This window comes from Leuresthes tenuis, unplaced genomic scaffold (assembly GCF_036924035.1).
Source record: "Leuresthes tenuis unplaced genomic scaffold, fLeuTen1.0.hap1 SCAF_4, whole genome shotgun sequence".
NCBI classification, from domain to species: domain Eukaryota; kingdom Metazoa; phylum Chordata; class Actinopteri; order Atheriniformes; family Atherinopsidae; genus Leuresthes; species Leuresthes tenuis.
Genome location: NW_027325358.1, coordinates 32560005 through 32577961, shown reverse-complemented (window position 1 = coordinate 32577961; position 17957 = coordinate 32560005). Strand labels below are relative to the sequence as shown.

Below are 17957 nucleotides of genomic sequence, written 5' to 3'. Positions count from 1 at the left end.
AAATGAATTCCTTCACTCAAACCAAGTTAAAACTGCTTTGTCCTTCATATTTATCCATGTCATAATAGCTTTAAAGAAAAAAAGAACGTTGTACTTTGCAGGATAGGAAAGAACAACACTAAACCTTTAGGAATCCGAGAATAATCTTATTTTCACGAGTTCTACACAATTTCGGATTTTGATATAAAATGAATTCCTTCACTCAAACCAAGTTAAAACTGCTTTGTCCTTCATATTTATCCATGTCTGAATAGCTTTAAACAAAAAAAGAAGGTTGTACTTTGCAGGATAGGAAAGAACAACTCTAAACCTTTTCAGGAATCCGAGAATAAGCTTCTTTTCACGAGTTCTACACAATTCCGGATTTTGATATAAATTGAATTCCTTCACTCAAACCAAGTTAAAACTGCTTTGTCCTTAATATTTATCCATGTCTGAATATGTTTCAACAAAAAACGAAAGTATTACTTTGCAGTATACCAAAGAACAACACTAAACCTTTAGTAATCCGAGAATAAGCTTCTTTTCACCAGTTCTACACAATTTCGGATTTTGATATAAAATGAATTCCTTCTCTCAAACCAAGTTAAAACTGCTTTGTCCTTCATATTTATCCATGTCTGAATCGGTTTCAACAAAATAGAAAGTATTACTTTGCAGTATACCAAAGAACAACACTAAACCTTTAGGAATCCGAGAATAAACTTATTTCCACGAGTTCTACACAATTTCGGATTTTGATATAAAATGAATTCCTTCACTCAAACTGAAGTGAAAACTGCTTTGTCATATTTTTCAGCAAGTATGGTCGGACATTCACACCTACTCACAGCCGAACACCTTCGCTCCCGCATTTGATGGTGTATAGTCGGGCATTCTCACCATTTCTCATCAGGTTTTTGCAAATTATGATCTGACATTCACACCTGCTTTTGATGATGTATGGTTGGGCATTCGCACCTTTTTTTACCCATTTTCACACCATCTTGCAGCTGAACACCTCCTCTCCCTTATATGATCATGTGCGGTTTGATATTCGAAAATTTTCTTTCATGTTTTCTAGCAATTATTGATGGACATTCAGACCTTCTTGCAGCTGAACACCTCTGCTCCCGCTTTTGATGGTGTATAGTCGGGCTTTCGAGCCTTTTCTTCCCCGGTTTTTACAAATTATGGTTGGACATTCAGACCTTCTTTTAGCCGAAAACCTCCGTTCCCTCTTTTGATCATACATTGTCCGGCATTCGCACCTTTTCTTACCCGCTTTTTACAAACCATGGTTGGACTTTCACACCTTTTAGTAGCCAAACAACTCCGCTCCCGCTATTGATTGTGTACAGTCGGGTATTTTAACCTTTTCTTACCCGCTTTTTACCAATTATGGTCGGACATTCACACCTTCTTACAGCGGAACACCTCCGCTCCCTCTTTTGATCATTTATGGTCTGGCAATACTACCTTTTCTTACCCGTTTTTGAGTAATTATGGCTGGACATTCACAGCTTCTTGCAGCCGAACACCTCTTCTCCCGCTTTTGATGATGAATGGTCCAACATTCTTACCTTTTCTAACACATTTTTCAGCAATTATTGTCGGTCATTCACACCTTTCTCATCAGCTTTTTGCAAATTATGATCTGACATTCACACCTACTTGCAGCCGAACACCTCGGCTTCCGCTTTTGATGGTGTATATTTTGGCATTCGAACCTTTTCTTACCCGCTTTTTACAAACCATGGTCGGACTTTCACACCTTCTTGTAGCCGACCAACTCCGCTCCCGCTATTGATTGTGTACAGTCGGGTTTTTTAACCTTTTCTTCCCCAATTTTCACCAACTATGGTCGGACATTCGCAGCATCTTACAGCGGAACACCTCCGCTCCCTCTTTTGATGGTGTATGTTCGGGCATTCGAACTTTTTCTTACCCACTTTTTACAAACTATGGTCGGACATTCAAACCTTCTTGTAGCAGAACACATCCACTTCTTCTTTTGATGATGTATGGTTGGGCATTCGCACCTTTTCTTACCCATTTTTCAGTAATTATGGGTGGACATTCACACCTACTTGCAGTCGAATAGCTCTGCTCCCTGTTTTGATCATGTATGGTTGGACATTCGCAGCTTTTCTCACCCGCTTTTTGCAAACTTTGGTCGGACGTTCACACCTTCTTGCAGCCGAACACCTCCGCTTCCGCTTTTGATGGTATATATTCGGGCATTCGAACCTTTTCTTACCCGCTTTTTACCAACTATGGTTGGACATTCACACCGTCTTGTAGCCAAACACATCCACTCCTGCTTTTGTTGATGTATGGTTGGGCATTCGAACCTACTTGTTGCCCGCTTTTCATTAATTATGGGTGGACATTCACACCTTGTCGCAGCCAAACACCTCCGCTCCCTGTTTTGATCATGTATGGTTGGACATTCGCACCTTTTCTCACCCGCTTTTTGCAAACTATGGTCGGCCATTCATAGCTTCCTCTCCACCATACTTGTATGGTGGGATATTCACACCCACTTGCATCCGAAGACCTCCGCCCCCACTTTTGTTGATATTTAGTCGGTCATTCACACCTTACCCGTTTTCTTGCCGCCAAACACCTCTGATCTCGCTTTTGATGATGTAAGATTGGGCATTCAGACCTTGTTTTTCCTGCTTTTCACCAACTATATATATAACATTCACACCTTCTTGCAGCCGAACACTTCCGCTCCACCTTTTAGGTATCTATCACACCTTTTTTTTCACCGCATTTTATAGATTATGGTTGGAAATTCTCAACCACTCATCCGAAGACCTATCCTCCCGCTTTTGTTAATATATTTGAACTTTAGTCAGACATTCACACCTACTTGCAGCCGAACACCACCTCTCTAGCTTTTGATGATGTATGGTCCGGCATTCTTACCATTTCTAACACATTTTTCAGCAATTATGGTAGGACATTCACACCTTCTTGCAGCTGAACACCTCCGCTCCCACTTATGATCATGTGCGGATTGATTTTCGAAAATTTTCTTTCATGTTTTCTAGCAATTAAAAATGGACATTTAGACCTTCTTGCAGCTGAACACCTCCGCTCCCGCTTTTGATCATACATTGTCAGGCATTCGCACCTTGTCTTACCCGCTTTTTACAAAATTTAGTCGAACATTCACACCTTTTTGCAGCCGAACAGTTTTTTGCAGCCGAATTTGGGCATTCGAACCTTTTCATACCCACTTTTTAACAACTATGGTCGGACATTCACACCGTCTTACAGCGGAACACCTCCGCTCCCTCTTTTGATGGTGTATGTTCGGGCATTCGAACCTTTTCTTACCCACTTTTTACAAACTATGCTCGGACATTCAAACCTTCTTGTAGCCGAACACATCCACTCCTGCTTTTGATGATGTATGGTTGGGCATTCGAACCTACTTGTTGCCCGCTTTTCATTAATTATGGGTGGACATTCACACCTTGTCGCAGCCAAACACCTCCGCTCCCTGTTTTGATCATGTATGGTTGGACATTCGCACCTTTTCTCACCCGCTTTTTGCAAACTATGGTCGGCCATTCACAGCTTCCTCTCCACCATACTTGTATGGTGGGATATTCACACCCACTTGCATCCGAAGACCTCCGCCCCCACTTTTGTTGATATTTACCCGATCATTCGCACCTTACCTGCTTTTGGCCAACTATGGCCTTCTTGCAGCCAAAAACCTCTGATCTCGCTTTTGATGATGTAAGGTTGGGCATTCAGACCTTGCTTCACCTGCTTTTTACCAAATATAGTCGGACATTCACACCTTCTTGCAGCCGAACACTTCCGCTCCACCTTTTAGTTTTCTATGGGGCATTCACACCTTTTTTTACACCGCATTTTATAAAAACACCACAGGAACACCGTATTGAGGCTTTGTTATGACCGCTCATTCGGTGTCGCGTATCTTTCAAGCAATTCTCCTGGTTAGCCCGCACTCGGCTCGCTCCCAGAGCCGTGTTAAAGTCTACTTCGCATTCACTCTCTTTTCTCAGCAGATTAAAAGAAACTTCCTTCCTGCACCGCTGTTTGCTTTTTCACAAGAGCAGAGGAGAGCGCACCGTTCCCAGCGGCACTGCAGTACCGGGTCGATGCTTGGAGTGAACGGAGCAAGCTCCTTTTTCAACTCCTATTGATAAAAATCCATTTAATATGTAGTCCTTGCATAGACATATCACATATTAAACTGATAAGTACAGATACTACACTTGATCTTAGCCAAAAGGCCGAGAAGCGATATCTGTCCACTGGTTCACGTCCGAGGGCCCTTCCTGGCACAATGCGCACTTGTAGCGGTGTTCGTTTTATGGCCATAGTGTCACTTTGCACCTCTGCCCACCCGCTGCACTGAGCACTCTTCAACCCTTTTAAATGGTATAACTTTACACTACCGCACGCTCCAGCGAGCACCATTCAAGCAACATCGGCACAGTCACAACAAGTAAGGCGACTCTACTCAGAGAAGTCACTCTGCACAGTAACAAGATTTCTTTTGCACAGACAGAAAGGGCTTCACCCGCAAAGGTAAAGCCTGCCAAAAATAGAAACAATTCATAAGTGCTGCTCTCTACGGATGTCTTTAGTAAAAGGCAAAAGACTTGTACATTATGAAGAGAAACCAGTGTACGATTATCCATCACTGCGGGAGCAGGGCATCAGGCTAGTTGGCATAGCCACCTTCCCCATGGTGAGCTTTGCTTGGTTGAGACGCTTGCTCCCCCCCCTTGCTCCTCGGCTGACCAAGTAGGAACAATCGGGCCCTATTCGATGGCTGCCTTGTTTTTTACTCTGTGCAAAAGACAAGGCAGCCACAAACAACACGGGAACACCGTATTGAGGCTTTGTTCTGACTGCTCATTCGGTGTCGCGTTTCTTTCAAGCAATTCTCCTGGTTAGCCCGCACTCGGCTCGCTCCCAGAGCCGTGTTAAAGTCTACTTCGCATTCACTCTCTTTTCTCAGCAGATTAAAAGAAACTTCCTTCCTGCACCGCTGTTTGCTTTTTCACAAGAGCAGAGGAGAACGCACCATTCCCAGCGGCACTGCAGTACCGGGTCGATGCTTGGAGTGAACGGAGCAAGCTCCTTTTTCATCTCCTATTGATAAAAATCCATTTAATATGTAGTCCTCGCATAGAGGACATATCAGACATTAAACTGATAAGAACAGATACTACACTTGATCTTAGCCAAAAGGCCGAGAAGCGATAACTGTCCACTGGTTCACGTCCGAGGGCCCTTCCTGGCACAATGCGCACTTGTAGCGGTGTTCTTTTTATGGCCATAGTGTCACTTTGCACCTCCGCCCACCCGCTGCACTGAGCACTCTTCAGCCCTTTTAAATGGTATAACTTTACACTAACACACGCTCCAGCGAGCACCATTCAAGCAACAACTTTGCACTCCAGCTTCGAACATCGGCACAGTCGCAACAAGTAAGGCGACTCTACTCAGAGAAGTCACTCTGCACAGTAACAAGATTTCTTTTGCACAGACAGAAAGGGCTTCATCCGCAAAGGTAAAGCCTGCCAAAAATAGAAACAACTCATTAGTGCTGCTCAACGTTGTACTTTGCAGTAAAAGAAAGAGCAAATCTAAAGTTTTAGGAATCCGAGAATAAGCTTACTTTCATGAGTTCTTCACGATTTCGGATTTTGCTATAAAATGAATTCCTTCACTCAAACTAAATTAAAACTGCTAAACCGCTAATCTGTTACATACAAGGCAGATGTCAAATTCACCGAAATAGGATCTAAGGGTATTTGGCCAATCGAGCTGTAGCAACTTCGGTAAAAGAGTATAAGTTGAAGAGTTTGTGAATAAAGGTGTGCGCACACATAGTGAGTTGTAGGAAAATAGGCAGGGAGCAATGCCGGCTGGGGTATATGTTCTTGTATGTTGTCTGACTGTTTGATTTGAATGTGTTGTGTAAGTGTCCTGTTGAATGTTACATGTTTGGGCTTTGACACGCTTCACTGTGGTTGTTAACTGTGTGGTGTGTCCTGAAATGTTATATGTTTGGGCTGTGTGACATGCTTAATGCTTTTCAGTAGCAACCCACTTATTCATATATAGCAACTGACAACATAAGAAGTCCGGACATACTTTGATAGTAGTTGTAGAAGTATCCTTATTGATAATAGATAAACTAATTCATAGTGATAGAACAGTAGATGAACAGGTGCCTGCACATGTCTCATGAAAATAAAATGGGTGTATGATTGCTGACGGCAGAGCAATACTGCCAAACTCATGAGTTCTTGTGGCAAACTTGATTCAGTGTCTTGACGTGTATACGTTGTTTCGCTGACTTGTCACAAGAAACAAAGTGTGTTTGATAAGATCCGACCATTTTATTACGGGAGGATCAGTATGTATGGATTCTGATGTGACTGATAAACCCATTCATATCTTAAGCATAATCTAATACGTGAGACAACGCCCTGGCACACAATCAAAAAAAAAAAGAGAGAGAGCGGTTTTGTGTCCCCATAGTCCATAATGTAGAAAAGAGAGAAAAAAGCCTTTCTGATTTGGTGTGTGTGCTCACAGTGCAGAGTGTAGAGAAAAGAGAGAAAAGAAAGCCATTTTGGTGTCACGGGTGTTGTGACTTACACACACACATTTCTGAATTGAGAAAGGAAATTATTTTAGAGAAAGCACTAGAGTTTAGATCCCACATTTTTTGATAGGCATTCATTTAATTTTTCTTTTAATCAGTTTTAAAGTGAAAACTAACTGAGAAATGAAAAAGGTGAAGAGTTTAGAAGCTTGGTTCAAGAGCAAAACTTGTTTTATGATCAGCTGAGTCTCTAAACAGAACAGCAAAGGGCTTCATCGAACATTTAAAAAAGATTCAGATTGTTAGAATATCCAGAATTTATAGGAATGGTGGTGATTACTCTTATTTTCTAGAATGGAAATAACTGCACCATGTCTGTTTTATGAATTTAAGGGGCTAAAAAGTTTTGTTCTCGTTTTTCTATGATTAACCGAATGTATGTGAGAGTCCAAACAGACAGAAGGGTTACGGCCGAGCGCTGGACCTTCCAAAAAAGATGAGACAGGCTGGACCTGTGCCATACTAGTTAAGACCTGCCTGTGGATAACAGGTTCTTTAAACTCTCACACACACAAACTCACACACGTTTGCACACATACACCCATACACACACACATTCTTGAACTTGCTGCAAGATTAAACATTTGCATTAACTGACTCCAGCAACTCTGAGTCTCATTGAGAGACTTTTCTCAACAATTGGGTCCTCAAACCAGATCTCAACGTTTTTTCCGCTTTCCAGGGTCGGAGCTGAAACCGTGCACGGGGGAGTCCAGTACTCCTAATGAAAGACCCCCTGCTGAATTGCGGTAATTAGGGGCCAGTGTCCACTGAAAGGGGGAAAAAGGGACGAGATCGTACTTTTGAATCAATGGCCAGAAGCCATTGGCAGTGCAGGCATCAACAATAATGGTGTTATTTCACCCATTAACACTTAAGGTACCTCATGCAGTGGCTGTGATATGTTTACTTAACAAAATATCTTTACCAGACATCTCTCCTACATAACAGTTCTTCTTTCACAGCCACACCTTGTTGTCGAGAGATGTGCTACACTTAATCCATCCACACTGCTACCTACCCCACAGATGGAAAGCCTCATGATTGCATGTCAGAAATAACCATCAGTGTTTTACCCAGGCCAGACTTAACTGATATACGTTATGAAAATGCAGAAATAACTATATTTATTAAACAGGTCAAGCAAAAAACCCTGATGGCACAAATCCTACAGGATTTGCAGTAGTAACAGAAACTGAAGTTTTCTTAAAACAACCACTACCAAAAAATTACTCTGTTCAAGCAGTCGAATTGGTAGCTTTAACTGAAGCTTGTAAATTAAATAACAAAAAGGTTGTTAACGTTTACACTGACAGTCAGTATGCCTTCTCAACTGTACATGTGTTAACACAGCATTGGAAAAACAGGTATGTTGACATCCACAGCTAAATGTATAAACTACAAATATTTTAGCATTATTAGATGTTATTCAATTGCCATCTACAATAGACTCGTATGAATGACCGGAAGGAAAACCATACTGCCAAAGAATTTGTTTAAATATGCTGCAGTATTGAGCCACGCACCATGTCATGTCTCAACAGGAGGGATGGAAGCAATAATGAACAAGGTTTTTACAGCATATGGTTTTACTAATTATTGAATTTTTTTTTTTAGAATAAATAAATGAATAAAGTTTTGTCTAGCAGGTCAAATATGTGCAAAATACATTCCACAGGGCAATCTAAGACCAAAACTAAGATAATTCCCTAAGCCAGTGTATCTTTTTCAACATATTTGTTTGGATTTCATTATTTCATTATTGTGTAGATTTCATTGAACTAAATTAATGTTAAGGGAAACGATTCTGCTCAGTGACAACAGAGGTTTTTACCAAATGGTCTGAAATATTTCCATGTGCACAAGCAGATGCACTCTCAGTAGCAAAATCACGCGTAAAATAACTCATTTCTAGATTTGAAATTCCTGAAAAGATCTTCAGTGATAATTTGACACACTTTGTAAACTATGTCATCTCACTGATGGCAAAGAACTTAAAATAGATCTTAGAAACCACTGTGATATAGAAGGTTTCGCTAACACATTGGAATTGTTTTACTATTTACATATGCATGTGCAGTGAAGAATTGCTTGCTCCTGATAAATGCAAAGAAGAACAGCTTACACATAGATGCTCACATATAGGCTGCTGAATGCAATGAAGACCTGCTTATCCAGTAAAGTTCAATGTCAATGTGTAATATTCAATTAGGATTTGCAAAACAGTGAAGTTAAACAATGAATGGGTCCATAGTCGGTATGAGAAGACTACAGGAATATTTACCTGGGTGTACGTTCAAACAGAGATGAGAAAATTGCGATAAATTATTGTTTGTTTGTTTGTTAGTATGTATATGAATGTTATGTGTATAAACTGTGTTGAGTTGTAGTTACTCAGTAGTGTCTCAGTGAAACAACCGACGAGGGAAGCCTTGCGGTGACAACAAAAGCAGTGTTTTACTGATCAGTCAAGTTGCTCCAGTGTACTCCATACAAACTGGTTGGCTACTGAAGGGATAGAAAATGGGGAATACTTGTTTTAAAGCAAACAAGGAATTAGATGGGAAAAATACATGTTTTAACGGGACCCAGATAATATTATATAGATGTCGCCACTGAAGTAAAGAACATTTACGTGGGATGGTGTGAGGGTCCTCATTTGGCTGACGTTCGCCGATATGCTCGCCATGCTCAGAACCAAGTTGAGACGCGTAAGACAACCAAAAGGGACAAGTGTGAAAAGAAGCTGCATTTGGCAACCATGACCATGTATTACGCAGTTGGTGTAAACAGAGGACGAGGCCGAAGTCGAAGACGTGGACGTGTGGGAGAGGAGGTCGAAATGGGCCACGCCAGAGCTATGATCCGAATATTTGTTTTTACTGTGGCTGTGTCCACAGCTGAAAATTGATGAAATTGGGCAAAAGGCTGACTGAGGGTGGGAGGCAGGTTCTGGACGTCACGCGGCAGCGGAGCCTCCACTAATGGGTGATAGCACAAACACACTCACACATTTTTCCTGCTCTGTGTAGTGAAGAAACGCTTGCCGACTGTGATTCACGTAGTAAAGTTTTGCATGCTATTTCCGTCCTAGAGCAAAGATATTTCTCTCAGAATATAGGAACTTATGTTCATCAGTAGTGACGTCAGGGGAGTTTGATTGTCCTCCAAAGTTAAGTGGAAACCACGTTTACTCTATGTCTGCATCAGGCCAGGTTGTGAAGGAGAAAATGACATCGCCCATTGCGTGTGTCACTCCCGATGGGCTCTCCTTCAAACACTCATTTTTGTTATCAGAGTTGTGTCCCATTAACCTGATGGGCTGTGATCTCATGTGTAAATTAGGCATTATTTTAACTTCTACACCAGAGGGTGTTAACGTTATGTTACAGCCTGACAAAGTTTTCACAGCAGTGCAGTTTGATTCATCTGCACTTACATATGCTTATGAGTGGAAACTTCCCAGCTCTCCTTTTTCACAACAACTAGTGGAAGAAGCAAAAGCGTTAGTTTCACCCCTTTCTGATTTCATGCAACCTGCTGATTTGCACTGCACATCACACATTTCTTTGGGGCCTGACAATGACTATGAGAAGAAGTGAAAAAATATGTGCGCCTACTTTATTGGATGTGTCGCTCACTCCAGAGCAATTCGATTTTTTTAATGTTTGTGGTACTCGCCCTCACATTTCCTTGGCCAAACCTACACACTGGCATTGACAAGGTGTGGGAGAGTTTGTTGCTACATGTCAGAAAGAAACAGATTGGACCGTTTCACCTGCTGATCCAAATTTGATGTTTTCTGAACGATTGTCAGCATACAAAAAAACATTTTTGAGTACAATGCATTGTCAAAGAACTGTGGAATTAATTCCTACCACAGAATCACATTTTGAAGCATGTTTTTAATCTGAAAAAGATTTGTCTTCGATACCCATGTTGGCGGAAGTGCCCAATGATCTTTGGGCGAAGAGCAAATATGATGTGGGGTTTGTTTATTGTTGAAACTAGATTAGAAGTAGATAAATATGAAGGACAAAGCAGTTTGAACTTGGTTTGAGAAAAGGAATTCATTTTATTGCAAAATCCGAATTCATGCATAACTCGTCAAATAGATAGTGATGTGTCGTTCGTGAGCGATTCGTTCGATATGAACAAATTTTTTATATGACTCGGGAGTAACGAGTTGTCTCAGTGAGTGATTCGTTCATTTTCATGCAGTACCCTTCCTCACCACATGGCAGGCGGCAGCTTCATAAGCTCAGTCAGCAGGACAGGAAACAGTATTGATTCGTTCATGACTCAACTCCTCGACTGACGGGTCCTCGCACAGGAAACAGTATTGATTAGTTTACGACTCAACTCCTTGGGTCTTCGTTCATTTGTCACGTTTTAAATTCTACGTTTCATTTGACAGGCTGAAGAGCAGTAGGCACAACAGTTCGTTCACAAACCGGATCATTAATCTCATAGACTATTCTACCATCAACAACTTGGAAACCACAATCGACTCTCTAGATGCAGAAAAAGCATTTAATGGAGTGAACTGGAAATTTTTATTCGCAGCATAAAACAAATTCGGGTTTGGGTCACACTTCATCAACTGGATAAGGATATTATATAGCTCCCCAAATGCAAGTGTCAGGACAAATGATCAAACTTCTCCAAGCTTCAGACTGCAGAGAGGTACAAGACAGGGTTGCTCACTTTCTCCCTCACTTTTTGCTATTTTCATCAAACCTTTAGCAGCTGCTATCAGACAAGATAGAAATATTAAAGACAACAACCCCAAAATATTGAGCATAAAATAAGTCTTTATGCTGATGATGTATTATTTTTCCTTCAGAACTCAGAGACGTCTCTCACTCACACGATCACACTCATAAATAAATTCTCGGCACTTTCTGACTACTCTATCAAATGGTCTAAGACCACAGTTCTGCCCATTAACTGTAGGGTCCAGAATATACCTGCGATCACTTTACAGTCAGGAAATATTAGATATTTAGGCATAAACATTTCCTCCAGGCTCTCAGAGCTAACAAAGCTAAATTATGTGCAATTATTAAAGAGAGTAGAGGACGATCTCTCTCGTTGGAAGTCCTTACCTATATCACTTATGGGGAGAGTTACAACCATTAAAATGATGATACTACCAAAAGTTAACTATTTGTTCTCAATGATCCCCATAAAACCATTTGCTACTTGGTTTAAGTCACTAGATTCATGCATCTCCAAATTTCTGTGGAAAAACAAACCACCACGTATTAGTTTAAAAACCCTACAGAAGACCAAGGACAGTGGTGGATTAGATTTACCTCATTTTCAGCACTATTCCTTAGCCAATAGGTTACAATATATATCAAAATGGTTTAAACCTTGTTGTTGTCACAGTTCCCAGAGACGTTGTAATCGTTGAGGATTCTATATTCACCCCCTCATTAGAGGCACGTGTTGCAGATTGATGGCACTGAATCTTCTTCTCTGTTCATTGCTGGCATCATTTCCAGCATCGTAAGTGTTCGTGGCATTGTTAGCCTCTTCTTCTGGATCTTGATATCGAGCATCCTTTTGTATTTCTGGTTTGTAAGTCCTCTCTCTTCGTTCACCGGAGTCTTCGTCTCTTTGTCCTTGAGTTTGGTGATTTTTTCTTCTTTTGATGCCTTGACACAGTGTGACAGGTGATACCACGTGGGAGATCCTTTAACTTGGACTGCTGTCCCTGTGCTGCGAAATGGCTGTGCTGCTGAAATGGTCTCTCCTTCATCATATACACAGTTATTTATACATCACCTTCCACCATGAAGCGTTGTCCCTTTTTGTTTCTCTCTTTGTTCTTAAAATGCTGTCATGCATGTCTAAACCAATCCATTAAACTAGATCATTTTGGCAGTAAAGCGATCTACAATGTGCTTGGTCGCAAAGCTGCTCATCTGTGGTAAACAGCTCTTCAGAAAGGCATTCTTCAATTGATTTCACTGATTTTATGTAATAATTTTGTGATTTCCTACAAAACTACACTTCTTCTCCCATCTGTCTGAGTATTTAATATTGTCTGGGTCCCGTTAAAACATGTATTTTTCCCATCTAATTCCTTGTTTGCTTTAAAACAAGTATTCCCCATTTTCTATCCCTTCAGTAGCCAACCAGTTTGTATGGAGTACACTGGAGCAACTTGACTGATCAGTAAAACACTGCTTTTGTTGTCACCGCAAGGCTTCCCCCGTCGGTTGTTTCACTGAGACACTACTGAGTAACTACAACTCAACACAGTTTATACACATAACATTCATATACATACTAACAAACAAACAAACAATAATTTATCGCAATTTTCTCATCTCTGTTTGAACGTACACCCAGGTAAATATTCCTGTAGTCTTCTCATACCGACTATGGACCCATTCATTGTTTAACTTCACTGTTTTGCAAATCCTAATTGAATATTACACATTGACATTGAACTTTACTTGATAAGCAGGTCTTCATTGCATTCAGCAGCCTATATGTGAGCATTTATGTGTAAGCTGTTCTTCTTTGCATTTATCAGCAGCAAGCAATTCTTCACTGCACATGCATATGTAAATAGTAAAACAATTCCAATGTGTTAGCGAAACCTTCTATATCACAGTGGTTTCTAAGGTCTATTTTAAGTTCTTTGCCATCAGTGAGATGACATTGTTTACAAAGTGTGTCAAATTATCACTGAAGATCTTTTCAGGAATTTCAAATCTAGAAATGAGTTATTTTACGCGTGATTTTGCTACTGAGAGTGCATCTGCTTGTGCACATGGAAATATTTCAGACCATTTGGTAAAAACCTCTGTTGTCACTGAGCAGAATCGTTTCCCTTAACATTAATTTAGTTCAATGAAATCTACAAAATAATGAAATAATGAAATCCAAACAAATATGTTGAAAAAGATACACTGGCTTAGGGAATTATCTTCGTTTTGGTCTTAGATTGCCCTGTGGAATGTATTTTGCACATATTTGACCTGCTAGACAAAACTTTATTCATTTATTTATTCTAAAATATTTTTTGTAATAATTAGTAAAACCATATGCTGTAAAAACCTGGTTCATTATTGCTTCCATCCATCCTGTTGAGACATGACATGGTCCGTGGCTCAATACTGCAGCATATTTAAACAAATTCTTTGGCAGTATGGTTTTCCTTCCGGTCATTCATACGAGTCTATTGTAGATGGCAATTGAATAACATCTAATAATGCTAAAATATTTGTAGTTTATACATTTAGCTGTGGATGTCAACATACCTGTTTTTCCAATGTTGTGTTAACACTTGTACAGTTGAGAAGGCATACTGACTGTCAGTGTAAACGTTAACAACCTTTTTGTTATTTAATTTACAAGCTTCAGTTAAAGCTACCAATTCGACTGCTTGAACAGAGTAATTTTTTGGTAGTGGTTGTTTTAAGAAAACTTCAGTTTCTGTTACTACTGCAAATCCTGTAGCATTTGTGCCATCAGGGTTTTTTGCTTGACCTGTTGAATAAATATAGTTATTTCTGCATTTTCATAACGTATATCAGTTAAGTCTGGCCTGGGTAAAACACTGATGGTTATTTCTGACATGCAATCATGAGGCTTTCCATCTGTGGGGTAGGTAGCAGTGTGGATGGATTAAGTGTAGCACATTTCTCGACAACAAGGTGTGGCTGTGAAAGAAGAACTGTTATGTAGGAGAGATGTCTGGTAAAGATATTTTGTTAAGTAACCATATCACAGCCACTGCATGAGGTACCTTAAGTGTTAATGGGTGAAATAACACCATTATTGTTGATGCCTGCACTGCCAATGGCTTCTGGCCATTGATTCAAAAGTACGATCTCGTCCCTTTTTCCTCCTTTCAGTGGACACTGGCCCCTAATTACCGCAATTCAGCAGGGGGTCTTTCATTAGGAGTACTGGACTCCCCCGTGCACGGTTTCAGCTCCGACCCTGGAAAGCAGAAAAAACGTTGAGATCTGGTTTGAGGACCCAATTGTTGAGAAAAGTCTCTCAATGAGACTCAGAGTTGCTGGAGTCAGTTAATGCAAAGGTTTAATCTTGCAGCAAGTTCAAGAATGTGTGTGTGTATGGGTGTATGTGTGCGAACGTGTGTGAGTTTGTGTGTGTGAGAGTTTAATGAACCTGTTATCCACAGGCAGGTCTTAACTAGTATGGCACAGGTCCAGCCTGTCTCATCTTTTTTGGAAGGTCCAGCGCTCGGCCGTAACCCTTCTGTCTGTTTGGACTCTCACATACATTCGGTTAATCATAGAAAAACGAGAACAAAACTTTTTAGCCCCTTAAATTCATAAAACAGACATGGTGCAGTTATTTCCATTCTAGAAAATAAGAGTAATCACCACCATTCCTATAAATTCTGGATATTCTAACAATCTGAATCTTTTTTAAATGTTCGATGAAGCCCTTTGCTGTTCTGTTTAGAGACTCAGCTGATCATAAACCAAGTTTTGCTCTTGACCCAAGCTTCTAAACTCTTCACCTTTTTCATTTCTCAGTTAGTATTCACTTTAAAACTGATTAAAAGAAAAATTACATGAATGCGTATCAACAAATGTGGGATCTAAACTCTAGTGCTTTCTCTAAAATAATTTCCTTTCTCAATTCAGAAATGTGTGTGTGTAAGTCACAACACCCGTGACACCAAAACGGCTTTCTTTTCTCTCTTTTCTCTACACTCTGCACTGTGAGCACACACACCAAATCAGAAAGGCTTTTTTCTCTCTTTTCTACATTATGGACTGTGGGGACACAAAACCGCTCTCTCTCTTTTTTTTTTTGATTGTGTGCCAGGGCGTTGTCTCACGTATTAGATTATGCTTAAGATACGAATGGGTTTATCAGTCACATCAGAATCCATACATACTGATCCTCCCGTAATAAAATGGTCGGATCTTATCAAACACACTTTGTTTCTTGTGACAAGTCAGCGAAACAGCGTATACACGTCAAGACACTGAATCAAGTTTGCCACAAGAACTCATAAGTTTGGCAGTATTGCTCTGCCGTCAGCAATCATACACCCATTTTATTTTCATGAGACATGTGCAGGCACCTGTTCATCTACTGTTCTATCACTATGAATTAGTTTATCTATTATCAATAAGGATACTTCTACAACTACTATCAAAGTATGTCCGGACTTCTTATGTTGTCAGTTGCTATATATGAATAAGTGGGTTGCTACTGAAAAGCATTAAGCATGTCACACAGCCCAAACATATAACATTTCAGGACACACCACACAGTTAACAACCACAGTGAAGCGTGTCAAAGCCCAAACATGTAACATTCAACAGGACACTTACACAACACATTCAAATCAAACAGTCAGACAACATAGAAGAACATATACCCCAGCCGGCATTGCTCCCTGCCTATTTTCCTACAACTCACTATGTGTGCGCACACCTTTATTCACAAACTCTTCAACTTATACTCTTTTACCGAAGCTGCTACAGCTCGATTGGCCAAATACCCTTAGATCCTATTTCGGTGAATTTGACATCTGCCTTGTATGTAACAGATTAGCGGTTTAGCAGTTTTAATTTAGTTTGAGTGAAGGAATTCATTTTATAGCAAAATCCGAAATCGTGAAGAACTCATGAAAGTAAGCTTATTCTCGGATTCCTGAAACTTTAGATTTGCTCTTTCTTTTACTGCAAAGTACAACGTTGAGCAGCACTAATGAGTTGTTTCTATTTTTGGAAGGCTTTACCTTTGCGGATGAAGCCCTTTCTGTCTGTGCAAAAGAAATCTTGTTACTGTGCAGAGTGACTTCTCTGAGTAGAGTCGCCTTACTTGTTGCGACTGTGCCGATGTTCGAAGCTGGAGTGCAAAGTTGTTGCTTGAATGGTGCTCGCTGGAGCGTGTGTTAGTGTAAAGTTATACCATTTAAAAGGGCTGAAGAGTGCTCAGTGCAGCGGGTGGGCGGAGGTGCAAAGTGACACTATGGCCATAAAAAGAACACCGCTACAAGTGCGCATTGTGCCAGGAAGGGCCCTCGGACGTGAACCAGTGGACAGTTATCGCTTCTCAGCCTTTTGGCTAAGATCAAGTGTAGTATCTGTTCTTATCAGTTTAATGTCTGATATGTCCTCTATGCGAGGACTACATATTAAATGGATTTTTATCAATAGGAGTTGAAAAAGGAGCTTGCTCCGTTCACTCCAAGCATCCACCCGGTACTGCAGTGCCGCTGGGAACGGTGCGCTCTCCTCTGCTCTTGTGAAAAAGCAAACAGCGGTGCAGGATGGAATTTTCAGGGAGCCTAAGATGAAACTTTCTTTTAATCTGCTGAGAAAAGAGAGTGAATGCGAAGCAGACTTTAACACGGCTCTGGGAGCGAGCCGAGTGCGGGCTAACCGGGAGAATTGCTTGAAAGAAACGCGACACCGAATGAGCAGTCAGAACAAAGCCTCAATACGGTGTTCCCGTGTTGTTTGTGGCTGCCTTGTCTTTTGCACAGAGTAAAAGACAAGACAGCCATCGAATAGGGCCCGATTGTTCCTACTTGGTCAGCCGAGGAGCAAGGGGGGGGAGCAAGCGTCTCAACCAAGCAAAGCTCACCATGGGGAAGGTGGCTATGCCAACTAGCCTGATGCCCTGCTCCCGCAGTGATGGATAATCGTACACTGGTTTCTCTTCATAATGTACAAGTCCTTCGCCTTTTACTAAAGACTTCCGTGGAGAGCAGCACTAATGAATTGTTTCTATTTTTGGCAGGCTTTACCTCTGCGGGTGAAGCCCTTTCTGTCTGTGCAAAAGAAATCTTGTTACTGTGCAGAGTGACTTCTCTGAGTAGAGTGGCCTTGTTGCGACTGTGCCGATGTTGCTTCAATGGTGCTCGCTGGAGCGTGCGGTAGTGTAAAGTTATACCATTTAAAAGGGTTGAAGAGTGCTCAGTGCAGCGGGTGGGCGGAGGTGCAAAGTGACACTATGGCCATGAAACGAACACCGCTACAAGTGCGCATTGTGCCAGGAAGGGCCCTCGGACGTGAACCAGTGGACAGATATCGCTTCTCGGCCTTTTGGCTAAGATCAAGTGTAGTATCTGTACTTATCAGTTTAATATGTGATATGTCTATGCAAGGACTACATATTAAATGGATTTTTATCAATAGGAGTTGAAAAAGGAGCTTGCTCCGTTCACTCCAAGCATCCACCCGGTACTGCAGTGCCGCTGGGAACGGTGCGCTCTCCTCTGCTCTTGTGAAAAAGCAAACAGCGGTGCAGGATGGAAGTTTCTTTTAATCTGCTGAGAAAAGAG

General features: G+C 41.0%; 6 non-coding genes across 6 annotated transcripts; 3 read left to right on the top strand and 3 right to left on the bottom strand.

Moving 5' to 3' along the window:
• Positions 1-4086: 4086 nt before the first annotated feature.
• Positions 4087-4274, bottom strand: LOC140306139 (U2 spliceosomal RNA). The gene has a single exon (XR_011915496.1). It is a non-coding gene; the product is annotated as a U2 spliceosomal RNA (small nuclear RNA).
• A 275-nt stretch (positions 4275-4549) lies between these two features.
• On the bottom strand, positions 4550-4663 carry LOC140306372 (U5 spliceosomal RNA). The gene has a single exon (XR_011915687.1). It is a non-coding gene; the product is annotated as a U5 spliceosomal RNA (small nuclear RNA).
• Positions 4664-5051: 388 nt separating this feature from the next.
• LOC140306047 (U2 spliceosomal RNA) lies at positions 5052-5242 on the bottom strand. Its single transcript, XR_011915411.1, has one exon. It is a non-coding gene; the product is annotated as a U2 spliceosomal RNA (small nuclear RNA).
• Positions 5243-16715: 11473 nt separating this feature from the next.
• On the top strand, positions 16716-16906 carry LOC140306052 (U2 spliceosomal RNA). Its single transcript, XR_011915416.1, has one exon. It is a non-coding gene; the product is annotated as a U2 spliceosomal RNA (small nuclear RNA).
• A 411-nt stretch (positions 16907-17317) lies between these two features.
• Positions 17318-17431, top strand: LOC140306376 (U5 spliceosomal RNA). The gene has a single exon (XR_011915691.1). It is a non-coding gene; the product is annotated as a U5 spliceosomal RNA (small nuclear RNA).
• A 271-nt stretch (positions 17432-17702) lies between these two features.
• On the top strand, positions 17703-17890 carry LOC140306206 (U2 spliceosomal RNA). Its single transcript, XR_011915557.1, has one exon. It is a non-coding gene; the product is annotated as a U2 spliceosomal RNA (small nuclear RNA).
• Positions 17891-17957: the final 67 nt, after the last annotated feature.